We start from the raw sequence: 24,586 nt of genomic DNA, 5'->3' as shown, positions 1-24,586 counted from the left end.
TTCTGCAACACAACATTCCATTGATACCCAAGCAACGCCAACTCTCCATACGGTTAGCGGATGGATCCAACATCAGATCAGGCCCCATTACCCATGAGGCTCAACCATTGTCCGCCAACATCCTATCCAATCACCAAGAATTACTCCGCCTAGATGTCATTTCTTCACCACTATTCCCAATCATTTTGGGAATGCCCTGGTTACAAGCCCATAATCCCCAAATAAACTGGGTGACTGGTGAGGTAGTTTTTCGGTCCACTTACTGCCTCCAGAATTGCTTCAAGATCTCATACCACCTGGTCCCAGTCATTGCCTGTTCAGGCCCTACATCTGAGACCCAGAGACTGGTCCCAACCACATATCATAGTTTCCTAGACGTTTTTGACAAACGAAAGGCGGATACGCTCCCTCCTCACCGGGTCTACGATTGCCCAATCGAATTATTGCCTGGAGCCGAAATTCCGTTCGGAAGGATATTTCCCTTATCGGAACCTGAACTTCTGGTCCTCAAAGAATATATCGATGAGAACCTCAAGAAAGGATTTATCCGACATTCCTCTTCTCCAGCCGGTGCTGGAATATTCTTCGTCGAAAAGAAGGACCATTCGCTCCGCCCATGTGTCGATTACAGGGATTTGAATAAAGTGACGATTAAGAATCGCTATCCCCTTCCATTGATCCCAGAATTATTCCAGAGACTTCGATCAACAAAAATATTTACAAAGCTGGATTTACGAGGGGCCTATAACCTAATCAGAATCCGTAAGGGGGATGAATGGAAAACGGCTTTTCGGACTCGCTTTGGCCACTTTGAGTATCTGGTCATGCCATTCGGACTCTGCAACGCACCAGCTACTTTTCAACATTTTGTTAATGATATTTTCAGGGACTTTTTGGATTTGTTCGTAATTGTTTATTTGGATGACATTTTGGTATTCTCAAACTCTCTAGAAACCTATCGTGACCATGTAAAACAGGTTCTTCTGAGGTTAAGGCAAAATGGGCTCTATGCTAAAGCCGAGAAGTGCAAGTTCGAACGTCAGACCATTCACTTCCTGGGTCTGGTGATATCAACAGAGGAAGTAGAAATGGATCCTCAAAAGGTTTCAGCCATTTTATCCTGGCCACCCCCAACTGACAAGAAAGGGGTACAGCGCTTCATTGGATTCTCCAATTTCTACAGGAAATTTATCAGAAACTTTTCCAGTGTTATAGCGCCTATCACACAACTCACCAGCAAACAAAACCGGTTTCAATGGACTGTTGAAGCTCAAGCTGCGTTCGATAAACTGAAAGGACTATTCACATCCGCCCCAATACTTAAACACCCTGACCCTGCTCTACCTTACACTTTGGAAGTGGACGCTTCAGAGAATGCTGTAGGCACCATTCTGCCCCAACGCCAAGGGCCTAAGTCATTAATGCACCCCGTAGCGTTCTTTTCCAAAGAGGGGGCAACACATCCAATATTGATCTACACAGATCATAAAAATGTGGAATACCTCAGAACAGCCAAACGCCTCAGGCCCCGACAAGCAAGATGGGCTCTTTTCTTCTCCCGCTTTAGTTTCCATATAACCTACAGACCAGGATCCAAGAACAGTAAACCTGACGCATTATCCTGTATGTTCTCTGAAACTGAAGCCTCATCCCCTCTGGACACTATTTTGCAAGCTGGAAACTTTTTACTAACACAAACCAGTTTTCTATCACAGGTTCGGCAGTCATCCCGAGGAGCATCAGTCCCTCCAGATGCTAACCTCCAAGAGAAAGATGGTCTCCTCTGGCGAGGGAATAAACTATTCATCCCTCAAAATCAATGCACCTCCGTTCTACAGGCTTGTCATGACTATCCCCTGGCAGGTCACTTTGGGGGTCACAAGACTATAAGTTTAGTTCAAAGACACTTCTGGTGGCCAAACCTTGCAAAAGACTGTAGAAACTATGTTTGCTCTTGTTTAACCTGTCTCCGGAATAAAAGTAGAAAAAATAAAGCCTGGGGATTGTTGAGACCATTACCCATCCCTGAAAGACCATGGGATAAGATTGCAATGGACTTTATTGTTGAGCTTCCTCCCTCTGAAGGATTCTCCTCTATCTTCGTGGTGGTAGATCGCTTTTCCAAAATGGCACACTTCATTCCCATGAAGGGAACTCCATCTGCAACTGAGACAGCCAGAATATTCATTAAAGAAATCGTTAGACTCCATGGAATTCCCAGTGATATTGTCTCTGATCGTAGAGTCCAGTTTACGTCAAAATTCTGGAAGTCATTGTGTGAAGCTCTGGGTATTAAATTAAATTTTTCTTCAGCCTATCATCCCCAAACAAACGGGCAGACCGAACGTACCAATCAGACGTTGGAACAGTACTTACGTTGTTTTACTTCCTTTTCCCAGGAGGATTGGGCCTCATTATTACCCTTGGCAGAATTTGCATTCAATAACTCTACTCACTCTGCCACAAACCAGTCACCCTTCTATTCTAACTATGGTTTTCATCCCTCTTTCCTGCCAACATCCATACTGGATTCTCCGGTACCAGCCGTCCAGGATAGGCTAAATTTCTTTGTTACCAACAATCAGGTACTTAAAGAAACACTTTCCAAGGCACAGGAGGACGATAAAAGATTTTTTGACAAGAGAAGAAGGGGGGAATTGGATTAAAAGGTCGGTGATCGTGTGTGGCTTTCAACTGCAAACCTGAAACTGGAGTGTCCCTCTAAAAAATTGGGACCCAGATATTTGGGACCTTTTCCAATTAAAAAGAAAATTAATTCAGTGGCCTATGAACTTGAACTTCCCGGCTCATTCAAAATCCATCCTGTATTCCATACTTCTCTACTTAAGCCTGATGTACCCAATTCCTTTCCAGATCGGGAGTTAGGCCCTCCAGAAGCTGTATTGATAGATGGGGAGGAGGAGTTCGAGATCGAAGCCATTTTGGATTGCAGGAAACGTCAAGGACAAAACCAATACTTGATCAAGTGGAAAGGCTTTGGCCCTGAAGAAAATTCCTGGGAACCCGAAGCAAATCTTCATGCCCAGAGGCTTATACGGGCTTTTCATCACTCTCAAAGGTCGGTTCAAAGGGGCACCCGGAGGCTGCCCTTAAGGGGGGGGCACTGTCAGGAAACTCACCGTATGTATGCCTGTCCCCGTGTAGCAGCAGTTCATCTTCGTTCTAGGTGCCATGCGCGGTGTCCCTGTCAGAGGCGTACGAGTTCCGGGCCGAACGGACGCACGCTAACCCGAACGTGTGGATGTACACCAATCCGAACACGCGGAGGCTCCCGCGCAAACTGAACGCATGTACGTAATTACGCACGGACGGCCACTTCCACCAATCCTGGCTCACTCCTCTCTATATAAACGGGATCCTGGCCTGACACCAGTGCTGGATCGTCTTCAGCTACTCCTGAGACACCTGATCATTGTTCCTGTGTTCTTGTTCCTTTGGCCTTGTTCCTGATACCCATTCCTTGGATACCCCTTGTTACGACCTCCTGGACTACCACTGACCTCAGCTTGGACTTTCGACTTTGGCTTGCTTCCTGATTCTGTACCTCATTGCTAGCACATTACCAGACCCTTGCTCGTCCTTGACTACGCACCTGCCTCTCGTTTCTGTACCGCATTGCCTGTCAGTTGCCGACCTTGCCTGTTCTAGACGTGCAGTGTTTCCTGTATACCTGCTGAACTTCCGCTGCCTACCTCCGTGATTAACCTACACCTCTTCCTCCGTGAGGACCCAGCGTCTCCAGGTCTTCAACTTCCACCTGCAGGCACCTGCACCCTTTCGTTGTCTTCATGCTCCCTGTCACCACCTCCAGGGGTGTGGAGACCGGAACCGTGCGAGAGGCCACCCGCAACAGTCTGACTCCGCTGTAAGGTACGTGACACCCAGTGTGGCTCCTGTCCTCCAAGCACACCAGCAAAAGCATGGCATGGCATCTTTTTGCCTGCGTACTTGCGTAGCCCCTTGAACACCTACGGAGCACCGCTGGTTCTGAGGACAAAGCACTGGAAGAGGCCATGGAGGAAGAAGAAGGCAGGGGGTGGACGAGAGAGGTGTGTCACAATCACCAGTAGTAGCATTTTGGAGGCGTGGTGGTGGAACAACCTCCAACACTACTGCACCTTGTCCTGCATCCTTCCCAGCTGCCAGAAGAGTCACCCAATGCGCCGTGAAAGACAGGTAACATCCCTGTCCATGCCTGCTGGACCATGAGTCAGCAGTAATATGCACCTTACTGCTGGCCGCCCTGTCCAGCGAGGCATGGACATTGCCTTCCACATGCCGGTAGAGAGCCGGAATCGCCTTCCATGAGAAAAAGTGGCGTTTGGGGACCTGCCACTGAGGAACCGCACATTGCACAAACTCACAGAAGGGGGCAGAGTCTACGAACTGAAAAGGCAGCAGTTGAAGTGCTAGCAATTTAGCCAAGCTAGCATTCAACCGCTGGGCATGTGGATGGTTGGGAGTGAAATTATTTTGACGGTGAAGCAGCTGGAGCAGGGAAATTTGCCTGGTACAATCGGACATCGGTGTACCGATGGCTGTGACATGCCTATTTCTACACCTTCATTTCTCTCAGTGCAGGTTTCAGAGAGGACTGAAGGTCTAGTGGGGTTGGAGATCCCAGCTGATGAGGAGCAAGGAGAGGTCCGCTTTGTTCTTTGATGTGTGTTTTTTAGGTACGCTTGGCAACAAACTGCATGGCAGGTCAACATATGTCTGGTCAAGCATGTGGTGCCCAAGCGGCTGATGTTTTGGCCACGCGAGATACGCTTGAGACATATGTTGCAAATAGCAGCGGTGCGATCTAATGCACTCGTCTCAAAAAAGGTTCACATCAAAGAACTTTTGGAATAACGCACAGAGGCAGCACCCTGCACATGCAGAGCTCTGCGGTGTGATGCAGTCGGTGTGCTGCCCTTAAGCTGGCCCCTGGAGGGCATCCTGCCTCATTGGAGATGTGCCTCCTCCTCCTCCTCTCTCCTATCAGGCACCCACATGGAGTCAGTGACCTCATCATCCCCTCCCTCCTCACTACTGGAGCAAACCTGGCAGTATGCTGCAGCTGGGGGAACATGACTGTCAGATTGCTGTCCTTCTTGGGCATCCCCTCTCTCTGGGCTCACATTACTGCCTTGCTCTAGCTGGGTATCATAATCAGAGCCTTCAAAACGCTGGGCATCCTCCTGGAGCATATACCCAAAACTGTGCTCTAACTGTTCAGAGGACTCCTCAGGAGGACATGGTGGGGCTAGGAAAGGAGTGACTGGTGCCATTGAGCCGAGGGAAGAGGCTACATTGGCAGCTGCTTTGCCAGTACCCTGAGACTGGGTGAGAGAGAATGAGGAGGATGAGGAGAGCTTTGTCATCCACTCTACCAAGTCTTCGTCATGTTGCGGCTCAACACGTCCAGCTGCCGAAAATAAGGACAAGCGTGTCCCATGGCCACATGCTGATGACGATGCACCGCGTCCACGACCAGCACTGTTGTCTCTAGACACAGAGCCTGCTTGCCCTCTTTTATTGGCTCGTGACTGTCTGCCTCTCCTTGTTGGCCATCCAGACATACTAATGGCCTGCAGGGAGATGTAGCTGCACAAAGCTGGGACGTATATACTGATTATACTGCAGCTATCAGAATCAACTGCCTGCCTATAGTATTATTACTATGAGAACACCAGCAATTGGGGTAGCTTTAAGTGCACACTGTGCAGGTGACAGAGTATACCGACTGTAATTTCTGAAGCTGCCTGTGGTATAGGATTAGCAGAACACCAGCAATTGGGGTAGCTGTAGGTGCACACTGTGCAGATGACACAGTACACTGACTGTAATTACTGCAGCTGCCTGCCTGTGGTATAGGATCTGACGAACACCAGCAATTGGGGAAGCTTTAAGTGCACACTGTGCATATGACACAGTACACCGACTGTAATTACTGCAGCTGCCTATGGTATAGGATCAGCAGAACACCAACAATTGGGGTAGCTTTAGGTGCACACTGTGCAGATGACACAGTACACTGACTATAATTACTACAGCTGCCTGCGGTATAGGCTCAGCAGAACATCAGCAATTGGGGTAGCTTTAAGTGCACACTGTGCAGATGACACAGTACACCGTCTGTAATTACTGCAGCAGCCTGTGGTATAGGATCAGCAGAACACCAGCAATTGGGGTAACTTTAGGTGCACACTGTGAAGGTGGCACAATACACCGACTGTAATTGCTACAGCTGCCTGTGCTATAGGACCAGCAGAACACCAGCAATTAGGGTAGCTTTAGGTGTAAACTTTAGGTGTAAACTGTGCAGGTGGCACAATACACTGACTGTAATTGCTACAGCTGCCTGTGGTATAGGAGCAGCAGAACACCAGCATTTGGGGTAGCTTTAGGTGCACACTGTGCATATGACACAGTACACCGACTGTAATTACTGCAGCTGCCTGCAGTATAGGATCAGCAGAACACCAGCAATTGGGATAGCTTTAGGTGTACACTGTGCAGGTGGCACAATACAGAGACTGAAATTGCTACATCTGCCTGTGGTATAGAACCAGCAGGCTCCAGATGACGCTGTGGTGACGAAACGCATAGGGCGTGGCCATAGGACGCATACTCTCCGCAATCAGCTGTAACAGCCGGCAGACGTATTTTTATATTGGCGTTGTGCTGTTTACCTAAATGTGAGTAGGAAATCTTTTACATAATAAAAACCTTTTTATAAAACGGGTTACACTATGGACATTCCTCTTTTCCATTGAGAGCCTAGTGACTTCTCCCCAGCGGATGACAAACGAACCCCCCAGGAAGCCTACAGACAGCGACACAGGGGCTTACACTGTGGAGGCTATCTCACCCCAACAGGGGTAAGAAATCTGGTGAGGGCAATATCATTACTTGTCACTCGCACCGGGAAGTTGCTGCATTAGTGAACACATACCTCCTGCACAGCTTGCTTCTGTATTCCTTGGAACTTGTTTTCTACCTTAGCGATTTTTTCAGCAACATCACTATCGCATGCCTTTATGGACTAACTTTACCTTTACCTATATTCCTTTATTTTTTGGCTTCTATTAGCACTTAAATTCATGATTTTATTGAATGTGGTTGTAAAAATAATATACACATATTGATATTGTATTATATACACTCTTTATATACATTTTTTTTTTGTGCAATTTAACACTTAGGCCGCGTACACACGGGCGGACTGTCCGCCCAAACACTGTTCAGCGGACAAAGTTGGGCGAACAGTCCGCCCGTGTGTACGCGGCCTTAGATCTTCTCATGGGTTATTTAAGAATAAAAAATGTATTTTGTTCTTTCACCAATAACAATATTTGGTTATATCACTATATTTAAGGGTATAGCGCCCCATTTATTTCCGTTTTCACTTATTCTTTTTTATTTATCTTCACTTAATAGTAATAACATTTGGATATAGTATTATATTTAAAGGTATAGCGCCCCATCTACTTTCTCTTTTTTCACAAATTTATTTTCACTTACTGGGTGATAATATTAGGTAGAGGCAGCTCATACCATTAATACACCTGTTATATCATAGTGCAATCTCTCCTTTTTACTTTTCAGAACCAGCAGAACACCAGCAATTGGGGTAGCTTTAGGTGTACACTGTGCAGGTGGCACAATACACTGACTGTAATTACTAAAGCAGCTGCCTGTGGTATAGGACCAGCAGAACACCAGCAATTGGGGTAGCTTTAGGTGTACACTGTGCAGGTGGCACAATACACTGACTGTAATTACTAAAGCAGCTGCATGTGGTATAGGACCACCAGAACACCAGCAATTGGGGTAGCTTTAGGTGTACACTGTGCAGGTGGCACAATACACTGACTGTAATTACTAAAGCAGCTGCATGTGGTATAGGACCACCAGAACACCAGCAATTGGGGTAGTTTTAGGTGTACACTGTGCAGGTGGCACAATACACTGATTGTAATTGCTACAGCTGCCTGTGGTATAGGACCAGCAGAACACCAGCAATTGGGGTAGCTTTAGGTGTACACTGTGCAGGTGGCACAATACACCGACTGTAATTGCTACAGCTGCCTGCGGTATAGAACCAGCAGAACACCAGCAATTGGGGTAGCTTCAGGTGTACACTGTGCAGGTGGCACAATACACCGACTGTAATTGCAACAGCTTAAAATGGAATTCAAAGACACCGTCTCTCCGTCTATCTCTCTCTGTCAACGCAACACACTAAGCAAGGCCAGCACGCAGGCGGCCTTATATAGTGTGGGATGTGTACTAAACCCCCTGAGCCATAATTGGCATGGCTTTGGCAAATTACAGCTCGCTGTACAGATGGCGCTGTGATTGGCCAAGCATGCGGGTCTTAGTGCATGCTTGGCCAATCATCAGCCAGCAATGCACTGCGGTGCCTCAGTGAATTATGGGTCGTGAATTCTCCAAACGGGCGAACAGCCAATGTTCGAGTCAAACACGAAGCTCATCCCTACACATGAGATATAGACACAGGTGTATTGCATGTGATGTAAACGTATATTGATTTAGTATCACTAGTGTGTTTATGTATATGTGTTTGTATATATACAATTTTTTCAGTAACATAAGTGGTGTATATTTTGGTTCTAAGATACATAACAAACACTGCATATTGTTCACTGTTCAGCGAACACCTGATGTTCCAGTTGATCCTATGGTTGAGTCGAACATCGGGCTCATCCCTACTCACCACAACTCTCTCCCTCCTCGTATTTTTTCCCCCTCCTCCTCTCTCAACATCCCTCCTCTCTCTACCCCCTCTCCCCCTCTCTCTCCCCCCTCTCTCTCTCCCTCCTCTCTCTCCCCCCTCTCTCCCCCTCTCTCTCTCCCCTCTCTCCCCCTCTCTCCCCCTCTCTCTTTCCCCTCTCTCCCCTTCTCTCTCTCCCCCTCTCTCTTTCCCCTTTCCCCCCTCTCTCTCCCCCTCTCTCTTTCCCCTCTCTCCCCTTCTCTCTCCCCCTCTCTCCCTCTCTCCCCCCTCTCTCTCTCCCCCCTCTCTCTCTCCCCCCCATCTCCACCCTCTCTCTCTCTGCCCTCTCTCTCTCCCCCCTCTCCCCCCCTCTCTCTCTCCCCTTCTCTCTCTCCCCCTCTCCCTTTCCTCTCTCTCTCTTTCCTCTGTCTTTCCCCTCTCTCCCCTTCTGTCTCTCCCCCTCTCTCTTTCCCCTCTCTCCCCCTCTCTCTTTCCCCTCTCTTTCCCCTCTCTCCCCCTCTCTCTTTCCCCTCTCTCCCCCTCTCTCTCCCCCTCTCTCCCCCTCTCTCCCCCTCTCTCTCCCCCTCTCTCTTTCCCCTCTCTCCCCCTCTCTCTCCCCCTCTCTCTCTCTCTCCCCCCCTCTCTCTCTCCCCCTATCTCCCCCCTCTCTCTCTCCCCCCTCTCTCCCCCTCTCTCTCTCCCCTCTCTCCCCTTCTCTCTCTCCCCCTATCCCCCCTCTCCCCTCTCTCCCCTTCTCTCTCTCCCCCTCTCTTCCCCCCCCCTCTTTCCCCTCTCTCCCTTTCTCTCTCTCCACCTCTCTCTTTCCCCTCTCTAGCCATTTTTCTTGCTTAAATTTTTTTCCCATTATGGACATGATTGGGGCCTCATGTCTACATTTTGCCTAAAGCCTCGCAAATCCCAGAGCCGCCTCTGCGCCCGATTCCTTCCACACACCTCCCCCGAGCGGAGGACTCCGGCTGCTGTCAATCAGAACTAGTGGGGTGGGAGTGTATTTTTGTGTCATATGGATACTCAGAATGGGGCTCGGGAGCGAGCACGCACAAGCACCCCCTTAGCAAGTGGCTTGCAAGGCACTCAGCGGAGAGGACGTTTGTTATTTTAAACCAAACCCCCCCCCCCCCCCCCCCAAAAAAAAAAAACGCCTTTATTTTTGCTTTAACATCGGACATCATATCTGTATTACTTTGTCAAATGTTTTCAAAAGTTCAAATTACATTTTTTTTTTAATCTTTGTATATAGTACAAGTTTATACATTTTTAGAAGTTGTGATTTCTTATTATTGTATTAAAAAAAAATCCCAAATGTGAGGTGTGTATGGATTTTGTCATTATGGGATGAGGACAGCCGAAAAAACGTCTAAAACGAGTTCCTCCACCTATTTCATTGTTAAACTTCTACAGAGATAAGCTGGATAATATAATACTACAGATATAAAGAGATATAAAATAATACTACAGATATAAAAAGATATAAAATAATACTACAGATATAAAGAGATATAAAATAATACTACAGATATAAAAAGATATAAAATAATACTACAGATATAAAGAGATACAAAATAATACTACAGATATAAAGAGATATAAAATAATACTACAGATATAAAGTGATACAAAATAATACTACAGATATAAATAGATATAAAATAATACTACAGATATAAAGAGATATAAAATAATACTACAGATATAAAAAGATATAAAATAATACTACAGATATAAAGAGATATAAAATAATACTACAGATATAAAAAGATATAAAATAATACTACAGATATAAAGAGATACAAAATAATACTACAGATATAAATAGATATAAAATAATACTACAGATATAAAGAGATATAAAATAATAGTACAGATATAAAGAGATATAAAATAATAATACATAAATACATTTGTAAGCCATGTAAGAAGAGATTTGGTGTTTGATAACATCTCATCAGGCTTCATAGGAGATGATTCGCTTCCTCTGATCCTCTTTGGTTTGTATTGATAAGCTTAGGAACATATTCAAAAGAAATAAACCGCATTCTATGAAAAGAATATGCTGACCACAGTTTTGCTTATTACATCCGCCATGTGTCTAGTACGGCAGCAAACATGGAGGTTTATTAAAACAGGTGTAGCACTAACCCCCGAAGGAGCTGCTGGTTATTTTTGGGTTTACCGTTACCTTCCGCTTCTTCTTATGGCACGTCTAGGGGATGTCCCGTGGTAGGTGGCCCAGTAACTTGAGACTGACAATAGATCCAGTTGAATGGATTTTGCTTACTTTGACTGCATCCAGAGAATAGCAATTCGCAGCTGGGTGACCCCTCAGGTTGGGCAGTCCTTCTCTCACAAGGCCTAGCCGCCAACAAGGTGCTTGCTCAGGAACAAAATCTTTATCACAGACGTTGTTGCAGAAAACATAGGAAACTAAGCTGTAGAACACTTGTAGGATACCCGGATCTTTCAACCAGCTTGGCAATATCCACAAGTCCGGATTCTAGAGGTGCCCGATTAATCGCGAAACGATTGATTCACCCCCCCACGCGATCTTTTGCCACCGGTTCCACGTAATCAGCGTGGAACGCAAATGGCGGATATCGGAACTGACATCAGTCATTGGAGCGTGCAATGTGGCATGCCGCTGTCTGGTTGTGGGTGGGTACAGTGGCTGGGAAACAGCACACTGTTTACACTGTGATCGCTCAGACGGAGTGATCACTTGTAAACAAACCGGTGTCATGTCATGACGCTGGTTCCTCTCTCCCCCTCTGTACTAATCTGTACAGTGGAGGGGAGAGATCCAGAGATGGAAGCAGCCATCCCTCCATACCCTGCCAATACCCTAGCAATACCCTAGCAATACCCTAGCAATACCCTGCCAATACCCTGCCAATACCCTGCCAATACTCTAGCAATACCCTGCCAATACTCTAGCAATACCCTGCCAATACCCTAGCAATACCCTAGCAATACCCTGCCAATACCCTGCCAATACCCTAGCAATACCCTGCCAATACTCTAGCAATACCCTGCCAATACCCTAGCAATACCCTAGCAATACCCTGCCAATACCCTGCCAATACCCTAGCAATACTCTGCCAATACTCTAGCAATACCCTGCCAATACTCTAGCAATACCCTGCCAATACTCAGCGATACCCTGCCTGTAAATTTTTCAAATAAAACAGTTTTTTGAGAATCGTGAGAGAATCGTGATCTTCATTCTAAGTAAAAGAATTGCTACATTACCGAACATATTAAAAGACTTTACGCTTTTCAACAAATTAACCAATTTGCAAATTAACTTTTCAAAATCGAAAGCTCTAAACATTTCTCTCCCCTCATCCACAGTAGATCTATGTAAACTAAACTTCCCATTTAGTTGGGAACTTAAAGCCCTCACATACCTAGGAATCCAACTTCCTTCCTCTTTAGACGACCTTTACGACTTAAACTATAAACCGTTCCTTCAGTCCTTACAAAGCGACCTCACCAAATGGACGCATGGCAAGTTCTCTTGGTTTGGCCGCATAGCCATCATAAAAATGAACATTCTACCTCGCATTTTATACATAATGCAAACTGTGCCGGTTAAACTTCCTGCATTATTTTTTACAACATACAAAAGGTTGTGCAGAAATTTTATTTGGGCCTCAAAATCTCCAAGAATAAGTTGGGATACATTGGCATTACCTAAAGCTCTAGGGGGTCTTAGCTTACCAGACATTCGTAGATATCACTCAGCTTGCCACCTTACGAGAATTATCGATTGGCACGTACACAAAGATATGAAAGATTGGATAAACCTAGAGGACTCATTCGACTCCATTCCCATAATGCACTTACCATGGATCTCAGAGGGAAACACGCCAAAAGCTTGTATCATGCACCCGCTCACAGGTGCATCTGTGCGAGTGTTTAGGGACATAGCCGTGCAATTGCAATGGACTACTTCTCAGGGTCCGATGACTCCTTTACCTAACAATCCAGATTTCCCCCCCGGGAATTTCCGTACGAGAGGCGGCGGGTGATTCTAATAGGCAGATTCTGAGAGCCTCACAACTAGTTTTAAATGGTACTATCCTCCCATTCCGAGAGATATGTTCGTCCCTCCCCGGCTATGATATTCCATTCTTTACATTTCTACAACTCATGCCCCATACACACTATCAGTTTTTCTACTGAGTTTTTCCTTCAGGTTTACCAAAACCATGTAGTAGAAGGGCCTGTCTGATTGCATACACATTGAAATTCCTAAGGTCTGACCTCATATTATATGGTTTTGGTAAATCAGTAGGAAAAACTCAGCAGAAAAACTGATAGTGTGTATGGGGCTTTAGACACTTCCTCCAAAGTGCCGTTCACATATCACACTGGAGTAGAAATCTGAACCCGTTAGAAACTTTGTGTATGGGTGCACCTCCTCTCAGGCACCTCATTTCAGAGGTATACTCACTACTGCTCAGAGACCACAACTCCAAAGACCTGCTAGCGGTGCGCAACTGGGAGAGAGACCTAAACTTAGATCTCACAAATGGGGAGTGGGAACTGATCTTTCGTAACATTCATAAAAGCTCGGTTAACGTATCAACTCAAGAGAACTCATATAAAATTTTCAGGAGATGGTACCGAACACCGGACATACTACATAAGTTCTTTCCCTCTGTTTCTCCACTATGCTGGAGATGCGGCCAAGAAACAGGAACTATTCTACACATCTGGTGGGAGTGTACGCTAATTAAATCCTTTTGAGAAAAAATTCACAAAATAATCGCAGAAATTTCATTGAGAATGCTTGACTTCACGTCGATGCAATTGTTCCCTCTCAGAAATTTTTTCAACCCTTGTAGTCCAGTCTGCCACCGTTGGAGACTCCAACAGGTTTTCATCCAGAATGGTCCTGTATTTGGCTGCATCCATCTTCCCCTCAATTTTAACCATCTTCCCTGTCCCTGCTGAAGAAAAGCAGGCCCAAACCATGATGCTGCCACCACCATGTGTGACAGTGGGGATGGTGTGTTGAGGGTGATGAGCTGTGTTGCTTTTACGCCAAACATATCGTTTTGCATTGTGGGCAAAAAGTTGGATTTTGGTTTCATGTGACCAGAGCACCTTCTTCCACATGTTTGGTGTGTCTCCCAGGTGGCTTGTGGCAAACTTTAGACGAGACTTTTTATGGATATCTTTGAGAAATGTCTTTCTTCTTGCCACTCTTCCATAAAGGGCAGATTTGTGCAGTGTACGACTGATTGTTGTCCTATGGACAGACTCTCTCACCTTAGCTGTAGTTCTCTGCAGTTCATCCAGAGTGATCATGGGCCTCTTGGCTGCATCTCTGATCAGTCTTCTCCTTGTCTGAGCTGAAAGTTTAGAGGGACGGTCAGGTCTTGGTAGATTTGCAGTGGTCTGATACTCCTTCCATTTCAAAATGATCGCTTGCACAGTGCTCCTTGGAATGTTTAAAGCTTGGGAAATCTTTTTGTATCCAAATCCGGCTTTAAACTTCTCCACAACAGTATTACGGACCTGCCTGGTGTGTTCCTTGGTCTTCATGATGCTCTCTGCGTTTTCAACAGAACCCTGAGACTATCACAGAGCAGGTGCATTTATACAGAGACTTGATTGCACACAGGTGGATTCTATTTATCACCATCAGTCATTTAGGACAACATTGGATCATTCAGAGATCCTCGCTGAACTTCTGGAGTGAGTTTGCTGCACTGAAAGTAAAGGGGCCGAATAATTTTGCACGCACCACTTTTCAGTTTTTTATTTGCTAAAAAAGTTTAAATTATCCAATAGATTTCGTTCCACTTCACAATTGTGTCCCACTTGTTGGTGATTCTTCACAAAAAATTTAAATTTTATATCTTTATGTTTGAGGCCTGAAATGTGGCAAAAGGTTAAAAAGTTCAAGGGGGCCGAATACTTTTGCAAGGCACTGTAAGCCTCAAGAACTCAATCATACTGCATCTGATAAATGCAGCTTAACAATGTATCCCTCTATTCTGGAGGACTACAACACCTCCAACGGTGGCAGACTGGACTACAAGGGTTGAAAAAATTTCTGAGATGGAACAATTAATCCATCAAGCCCATGACACCCCTGCTAAATACACCGCATTATGGATGTGTTGGATTAACTATAGAACCTCCCCGCGATTCGGCGACCATAGTCCAATACCTTAAGCCCCTTTAAACATTGTCCTCCTGTTGGAGTAGTACTTTACAGCACATGGACATAAATACAATAAGAAAGATATTTGTGGTTAATTGTATAAGTCAACATTTATTTGGGTCTGAATGAATCTAGCCAAGAGTCTAGGGGAACATATATGTAAGGTGAATGCTATGAATTGAAAAAGAACATGACATCACCACTAAAGCCACGTACACACGTAGCCGTCTGTCCGACGTACTTAGACTGGCGGACTTCCCGCCAGACTGTCCGTCGGACTTTCCGAACGGGCTACTTGCCCACACACGGCACTTTTTCAGCGGACTAATACGGCGTACTAAGTCCGCCGTACTGGCCGCCCTACTTTTGAAATGAACGGACTCGCCCACACACGCGGAGGAAAGTCCGCTCATTTCGAGCGCGTCTCCAGGTAGGCGGGGCCCACGAAGGAGACGTCGCTGGCCCCGCCGCCTGGTATGGACTTAAAGGGGAACCCCAACGCCGAAAAAAATTGGCGTGGGGGTCCCCCCCAAGTCCACAACAGACCCTTGTCCGAGCACGCTAGTGAGCGCCCCCCCCCGAGCCGTACCAGGCCGCGCGGCCCCCCCACCCCAAAGCACCTTGTCCACATGTTGATGAGGACAAGGGCCTCTTCCCGACAACCCTGGCCGTTGGTTGTCGGGGCCTGTGGGCGGGGGGCCCCCGGATACCGGCCCCCCACCCTATGTGAATGAGTATAAGAAGAAGAACGGAAGGCGGCGGCGGCGACAGAAGACTGGGCCACCGCCTGTAAAAGAGCTATAAGAAGGCGCGGTGGCCCGGCAGAAGAACCGAAGAGGGGGACAAGACCCCCGAAGTCGGGAGAAGAGGCCGCGGCGATGAAGAAGAATGCCGGGCTCCTCCGCTAGTGAAAGAGCTAGAAGAAGATAGCGGAGGAGTCCGGCGAGAAGACCCCCGAAGACGGAAGACCCCCGGAGCTGTGCAATAAATTATTTTATCTTGTGTGTTGTATTTTTTTTTGTACTTTATTTTACAGGTGAATGGGTAGGGGTACATTGTACCCCATACTCATTCACATAGGGTGGGGGGCTGGTATCCGGGGGCCCCCTTATTAAAGGGGGCTCCCGGATTCCGATAAGCCCCCCGCCCGCAGACCCCGACAACCAACGGCCAGGGTTGTCGGGAAGAGGCCCTTGTCCTCATCAACATGGGGACAAGGTGCTTTGGGGTGGGGGGGCCGCGCGGCCCCCCCTTCCCCAAGCACCCCCCATGTTGAGGGCACGCGGCCTGGTACGGCTCAGGGGGGGGGGCGCTCGCTCGCCCCCCCTTTCCTGGCCGGCCGGGTAGCGTGCTCGGACAAGGGTCCTGTTGTGGACTTGGGGGGGACCCCCACACCGATTTTTTTCAGCGTTGGGGTTCCCCTTTAAGTCCATACCAGGCGGCGGGGCCAGCGATGTCTCCTTTGCGGGCCCCACCCACCTGGAGACCCGCTTGAAATGAGCAGACTTTTCTCCGGGCGGGAAAAGTCCGTTCATTTCAAAAGTACGGCGGACTGGCACACACACGGCAGGATTGTCCCGGCCGAAATGAGAGTACGACGGGAAGATTGGAGTGCAACACGACATTCTAAGTCTGCCGTACTTTCGGGTCAAAAAAGTATGCCGGAGGCTACACACGGGGGGATTGTTTGGCGGACTTGAGATTGCCGGACTTTTTCACCCGCTTGTTTGATCGCGTGTATGCGGCATTAGGAGTACTTAGGAAAGCTTACTAGGATTTGGACTACCGCATACTACTCGAACGGATGTGTCCCTGCTCCCTCTGTACAGCAAGCTCCCGTAAGGGGTGCAGAGGTTGAGTAGGGAATATCTAATGGCATACATTTCCATAGTCATTCTCGCATAATACAGATAGATTACTTATTCCCAGCAGAATTAGATCTTGGCCTTACACATATCATAATGAGCCTCTTTTTATCATCGGTACGAAGGTTTTGATATGATGTTATTATGGTTTTAATATGGTTCAATAGGACGATGTAATAGGACTTGCATTGAATTCTTCTCCTTACTTCACGCTACTAAACTGTGTAGAAGGATATGATGACTATACACAGAATGCTTTTGTAATATGTTCATTGTATGGAAAATTTGTATTCTCATACTGTGTTTATTGTAATGATTTTCGCTTTAGTAATTACTTAATAAAAATTATATTGGAAAAAAAAAAAAAAAAAAGAATCGCGATTCTCATTTTTCCCAGAATCGTGCAGCTCTACCGGATTCTTTTGATTACTTCAGCCCTTCCAGGCTCTTGTTAAGAAAACCAAACTCACTCGTGGTAATCTTCTAAAGAGTCCTCCCCTGGAATGCTTGAAGTTCAATGGGTCTCTCCCGCACCGGAGACGGCACCCAACCACCTCAGAATCCTCCTTTAGTTTCCCTGCCCTGGGCTAGCCATCCCCGAGGCATTAAAGTCGAGTGGATCCGCACCCAAGGCCATAACCTTCCTGGGGGCTGGTCAGGAGGACCAGGACCAAGTACTCAACACTTCATACTGGACCAGAACCCCCGAACCAAGTGACATCCATGTCTTAAATACCCTCTCCCAGAAGGCACAGCGGGAGGGCCACTCCCACTGACCTGGCTCTGAAAGAGAGTAACCAAACGCCTGACTAGACCATAGGTTAGGGGGGTGTCTTGATGTGTCTTTATTGTTTAAGTGGAATTCCAGATTTTGAGAAGCCCCTCCACCCAGTGGCGGCCCATCCATTAAGGACTCAAGGGCACTGCCCCTTCTCTACCCACCCCCTATATGAGTAATGGATAGAGTCATGCATTGCATGAATCCCTCCACGTCCGCGGAGGCCATCCCCTATTTATGCGTCTGACCCCTTTCAGGACTCCGGGCATATGAATTACAGCAGCCGGGGGGGGGGGGGGGTTTAAGCACACGATTAGAGCCAGAGGCTCTAATAGGCATCAAAATAGGGTGGGCTCATGGCGCAGGGCATTGCGTTCGGAGCCCACCCAGGTGTGTTAGAAAAGCAAATTAATATTCACTTTTCTAACACTGAACCGCCTCTGCCAATCAGGAAGCATGGGTCTCATACCCATCACTCGATTGGCTGAAAGGACAGGTGATCCTAGTGAACGGCTAGCAGGAGGAAAGAGGAGATGCACGGTTGAAGCATGGAAGACACAGGAGCCGCAGACTGACCCACAGCTCACCTGCTGCCTGACCCGCCACCAAGATGGGGTAAGTGCTGGTCAGACAATGAGCGAGTAGCGGGCAGGTGAGCAAGGCAGGGGGTGCTGATTAAATGCAGCCGGGGGGTCACAGTGGATGCATTTGATGGGCACAAGTGGATGCATTTGATGGGCACAGTGGATGCATTTGATGGGCACAGTGGTTGAATTTGATGGACACAGTGGCTGCATTTGATGGGCACAGTGGCTGCATTTGATGGCATTTGATGGGTTTTTTTTCAGTACTTTTCAGAATTTTTCAGTTTGTTTGCTCCCCCAAAAAATGTGAGCCCCAGCCGCCCATACCTCCACCCCCCCCCAAAAAAAAATCCACAACCACCAAACCAGGGTTATGGGTAAGATGCTCTTGCCCTTATCAGCATGGATATAAGGTGCATTACCTTGGGGGGACATAACCATGCTTCAGGTGGGGCACAAATGAGTCACTCCCCTTTCCTGGAATTTTGGGGGGACCTCACACTCTTTGTCCTTGATTTTTTTCAAGCCTGTTCCCCTTTAACCACTTGCCGACCGCCGCACGCCGATGTACGTCGGCAGAATGGCACGGGCAGGCATAAGGGCTTACATGTACGTCCCTTGCCTCCCGCGGGTCGGGGACCCGATCGGGCCCCCGCCCGGTGCCTGCGGCGGTCGGTATTCATTCGGGAGCGATCCCGGACGAGGGGACGGCCATTCATTCATGGCCACCCCCTCGCGATCGCTCCCGGCGAATGAAATTGTCCGGTGACATCACTTCCTCTCCTGTAATGTAAACACAGGAGAGGAAGTGGTGTATTCTCTCCTCCGTGTCGGTAGTTTTCGTTCCGGCACCGAGGAGAGAGCATCGGTGAGTTGCACAAGCACTACACTACACAGTAGAACATGCCAGGCACACTCACACCCCCCCTTTACCCCCCGATCACCCCCCAATTACCCCTGCCCCCCCAGTCACAGTGACACCATTGCTTTTTTTTTTTTTTTTGCATTGGTGTCATTTGTGACTGTAATAACTGTTAGGGCAGTTAGGGTTAGCCCCCTTTAGTTCTAATGTACCCCCCTAACCCCCCCAATAAAGGTTTAACCCCGTGATCACCCCCCGTCGCCAGTGTCACTAAGGCAGGGTTCACATTGCAGCGGTTTATGAGAACGAATGTGATTCGCACCGCACTCCAGTGCAAATCACATCCGATCTCTGCGATTCGAGTTCAGCCATTCACCGCACCCGCCACACCCGCCGCACCCGCCGCAAATTCGCACGGGACCCTTTTTTTGGCCCGCAGCAGAATCGGATCGCATGGGTGTTCACACCATGCGATCCGAGTTTGCAGATCGCACTGCGATATGCGAACTGATCTGGGGGTGTCATTAACATTTCACTGACACTCCCAGCAGTTCGCATAGGGCAGTGTGAACTGCCGCCGGGAGGCATGTGATGCGGGAACCCGCCGCGGATTCGTGGCGTTTCCGCATCGCTCCAGTGTGAACCCAGCCTAATAAGCGATCATTTTTCTGATCACCGTATTAGTGTCACAGGTGACGCTAGTTAGGCAGGTAGGTATTTAGGTTCGCCGCAGCTTTTTATAGCGCCAGGGACCCCCATATACTACCGCATAAAGCCCCTGATTGCCCCCTAGTTAACCCTTTCACCAGTGATCACCATATAACTGTTACAGGTGACGCTGGTTGGTTAGTTATTTTTTTATAGTTTCAGGGCACCCGCCATTTATTACCTAATAAAGGTTTAACCCCCTGATCACCCGGCGGGTGTCATTTGTGACTGTAATAACTGTTAGGGCAGTTAGGGTTAGCCCCCTTTAGTTCTAAGGTACCCCCCTAACCCCCCAATAAAGGTTTAACCCCGTGATCACCCCCCGTCGCCAGTGTCACTAAGGCTGGGTTCACATTGCAGCGGTTTATGAGAACGGATGTGATTCGCACCGCACTGCAGTGCAAATCACATCCGATCTCTGTGCGATTCGAGTTCAGCCGTACAGATAGTATGGCTGAATTCGTGTCGCACCCGCCGCACCCGCCGCAAACTCGCACGGGACCCTTTTTTTGGTCCGCAGCAGAATCGGATCGCATGGGTGTTCACACCATGCGATCCGAGTTTGCAGATCGCACTGCGATATGCGAACTGATCTGGGGGTGTCATTAACATTTCACTGACACTCCCAGCAGTTCGCATAGGGCAGTGTGAACTGCCGCCGGGAGGCATGCGATGCGGGAACCCGCCGCGCATTCGTGGCGTTCCCGCATCGCTCCAGTGTGAACCCAGCCTAATAAGCGATCGTTTTTCTGATCGCTGTATTAGTGTCACAGGTGACGCTAGTTAGGCAGGTAGGTATTTAGGTTCGCCGCAGCTTTTTATAGCGCCAGGGACCCCCATATACTACCGCATAAAGCCCCCTGATTGCCCCCTAGTTAACCCTTTCACCTGTGATCACCATATAACTGTTACAGGTGATGCTGATTGGTTAGTTATTTTTTTTATAGTTTCAGGGCACCCGCCATTTATTACCTAGTCTCACTAGTGTACCCGTAAATTTAGGGGTGTCTACTTTCCAAAATGGGGTCATTTGGGGGGGTTTTGTGCCATCTTGGCATTTTATGGCCTTCAAAACTGTAACACCCTTAGAAAGCCTGAAGGCGGTGCTTGGTTTTCGGGGCCCCGTACGCGGCTAGGCTCCCAAAAAGTCCCACATATGTGGTATCCCCGTACTCAGGAGAAGCAGCAGAATTTATTTTGGGGTGTCATTTCACATATGCCCATGGCATGCGTGAGCAATATATCATTTAGTGACAACTTTGTGAAAAAAAATAAATAAATAAAAGTTTGTAATTTTCCCGCAACTTGTGGCAAAATATAAAATATTCCATGGACTCAACATGCCTCTCAGCAAATAGCTTGGGGTGTCTACTTTCTAAAATGGGGTCATTTGTGGGGGTTTTGTGCCATCTTGGCATTTTATGGCCTTCAAAACTGTAATAGGTAGTGAGGAGTGAAGTCAAATATTTACGCCCTTAGAAAACCTGAAGGCGGTTCTTGGCTTTCGGGGCCCTGTACGCGGCTAGGCTCCCAAAAAGTCCCACATATGTGGTATCCTCGTACTCAGGAGAAGCAGCAGAATTTATTTTGGGGTGTCATTTCACATATGCCCATAGCATGTGTGAGCAATATATCATTTAGTGACAACTTTGTGAAAAAAAAATAAAAAAAAATTAAAGTTTGTAATTTTCCCGCAACTTGTGGCAAAATATAAAATATTCCATGGACTCAAAATGCCTCTCAGCAAATAGCTTGGGGTGTCTACTTTCTAAAATGGGGTCATTTGTGGGGGTTTTGTGCCATCTTGGCATTTTATGGCCTTCAAAACTGTAATAGGTAGTGAGGCGTAAAATCAAAAATTTACGCCCTTAGAAAGCCTGAAGGCGGTGCTTGGTTTTCGGGGCCCCGTACGCGGCTAGGCTCCCAAAAAGTCCCACATATGTGGTATCCCCATACTCAGGAGAAGCAGCAGAATTTATTTTGGGGTGTCATTTCACATATGCCCATAGCATGTGTGAGCAATATATCATTTAGTGACAACTTTGTGTAAAAAAAAAATAAAAAAAATGTTTTTGTCATTATTCAATCGCTTGAGGCAAAAAAATAAAATATTCAATGGGCTCAACATGCCACTTATCAATTTCCTCAGGGTGTCTACTTTCCAAAATGGGGTCATTTGGGGGGGTTTTGTACTGCCCTGCCATTTTAGCACCTCAAGAAATGAGATAGGCAGTCGTAAACTAAAAGCTGCGTAAATTCCAGAAAACGTACCTTAGTTTGTAGATGTGACAACTTTTGCGCAAACCAATAAATATACAGTTATTGACTTTTTTTTTACCAAAGACATGTGGCTGAATACATTTTGGCCTAAATGTATGACTAAAATTGAGTTTATTGGATTTTTCTAATAACAAAAAGTAGAAAATATCATTTTTTTTCAAAATTTGCGGTCTTTTTACGTTTATATCGCAAAAAATAAAAATCGCAGAGGCAATCAAATACCATCAAAAGAAAGCTCTATTTGTGGGAAGAAAAGGACGCAAATTTTGTTTGGGTACAACATTGCATGACCGCGCAATTACCAGTTAAAGCAGCGCAGTGCCAAATTGTAAAAAGACCTCTGGTCATTTACCAGCAAAATGGTCCGGTCTGAAGGTGGTTAATATACATACTACACTTGAAGAATTTGGGGTGAACCCCCGTAACTAATTCCAGACCGCTCATCACATGTTTACTGCATCAGGGTGGCCCGGCTGCGTGAAACAACGTACCTGTATATTGTTTGCGGTCTCAGTCAGTCTTGATCGTGCGTGCGCGCCACCAGCGACCTGCTCCCGCTTTCATTGGACTCAGCAGGAGCCAATCAGCATGTCCGATGTCCATGGTGGCAGCAGGCCAGCTGCTATTGTTCGGGGGGAATCACACCTAGGCTCCCACTGAACTAACCATTGGGAATCTTTTCAGAAAACCCTTCACAGGTGGTACCTCACACTCTAAAAATGATCTAAAATGTACCCTGGCAGTTCACCCAGCTGTTGCCCACATCTTGTGGTTTTGCAAGTCCTTCAGCTCCTTCTGGAAACACATTTTTGTTCTGATCTCCTCAATATCCGGAGCGACTTCCACTCCAAGCTCCACACTAGCTTTACTCCATTTAGGCAAAGAAAAATACCCTCCTGGATCCAGAGGCGCTATCATTCACTTACTTTTTACAGCCAAATTAAACATAACCGGATTGTGGAAAACCTCCAATACCCCCTCCAGTTCTGCCACCATTGCCGACTTCAACACTCAATTGGATATGGAGAAAATGCTTGTTAGAAAAGCCCTACAGAGAAAACAGTTTGTAACTAAGAGGTCACAATGGCCAATAGGCCCAAAAATGTACTGTGCAAGTGTGAATAAGAACTTGTTCTCTGTGTTAGTCATAGTACTGAGTGTATATAATAGTCATAGTACTGAGTGTATATAATAGTCATAGTACTGAGTGTATATAATAGTCATAGTACTGAGTGTATATAATAGTCATAGTACTGAGTGTATATAATAGTCATAGTGCTGAGTGTATATAATAGTCATAGTGCTGAGTGTATATAATAGTCATAGTGCTGAGTGTATATAATAGTCATAGTGCTGAGTGTATATAATAGTCATAGTACTGAGTGTATATAATAGTCATAGTGCTGAGTGTATATAATAGTCATAGTGCTGAGTGTATATAATAGTCATAGTGCTGAGTGTATATAATAGTCATAGTGCTGAGTGTATATAATAGTCATAGTGCTGAGTGTATATATAAAAGTCATAGTGCTGAGTGTATATAATAGTCATAGTGCTGAGTGTATATAATAATCATAGTACTGAGTGTATATAATAGTCATAGTGCTGAGTGTATATAATAATCATAGTACTGAGTGTATATAATAGTCATAGTGCTGAGTGTACAGTGGTGTGAAAAAGTGTTTCCCCCTTCCTCATTTCCTGTTCCTTTGCATGTTTGTCACACTTAAGTGTTTCGGAACATCAAACCAATTTAAACAATAGTCAAGGACAACACAAGTAAACACAAAATGCAATTTGTAAATGAAGGTGTTTATTATTAAAGGTGAAAAAAAATCCAAACCATCATGGCCCTGTGTGAAAAAGTGATTGCCCCCCTTGTTAAAACATACTATAACTGTGGTTGTCCACACCTGAGTTCAATTTCTCTAGCCACACCCAGGCCTGATTATTGCCACACCTGTTCACAATCAAGGCATCACTTAAATAGGAGCTGCTTGACACAGTAAGGTCCACCAGAAGATCCTTAAAAGCTACACATCATGCCGAGACCCAAAGAAATTCAGGAACAATTGAGAAAGAAAGTAATTGAGATCTATCAGTCTGGAAAGGGTTATAAAGCCATTTCCAAAGCTTTGGGAATCCAGCGAACCACAGTGAGAGCCATTATCCACAAATGGCGAAGACATGGAACAGTGGTGAACCTTCCCAGGAGTGGCCGGCCGCCCAAAATTACCCCAAGAGCGCAGCGACGACTCATCCAAGAGGTCACAAAAGACCCCACAACAACGTCCAAGGAACTGCAGGCCTCACTTGCCTCAGTTAAGGTCAGCGTTCATGCCTCCACCATCAGGAAAAGACTGGGCAAAAATGGCCTGCATGGCAGAGTTCCAAGGAGAAAACCACTGCTGAGCAAAAAGAACATCAAAGCTCGTCTCAATTTCTCCACAACACATCTTGATGATCCCCAAGACTTTTGGGACAACATTCTGTGGAGCGATGAGACAAAAGTGGAACTCTTTGGAAGGTGTGTGTCCAAGTATATCTGGCGTAGAAGGAACACTGCATTT

The sequence above is a fragment of the Lithobates pipiens genome, unplaced genomic scaffold (assembly GCF_037356315.1).
Source record: "Lithobates pipiens isolate NorthernLeopardFrog02 unplaced genomic scaffold, aLitPip1_a1.2 Scaffold_22, whole genome shotgun sequence".
NCBI lineage: Eukaryota > Metazoa > Chordata > Amphibia > Anura > Ranidae > Lithobates > Lithobates pipiens.
This window is presented reverse-complemented; position numbering follows the sequence as displayed.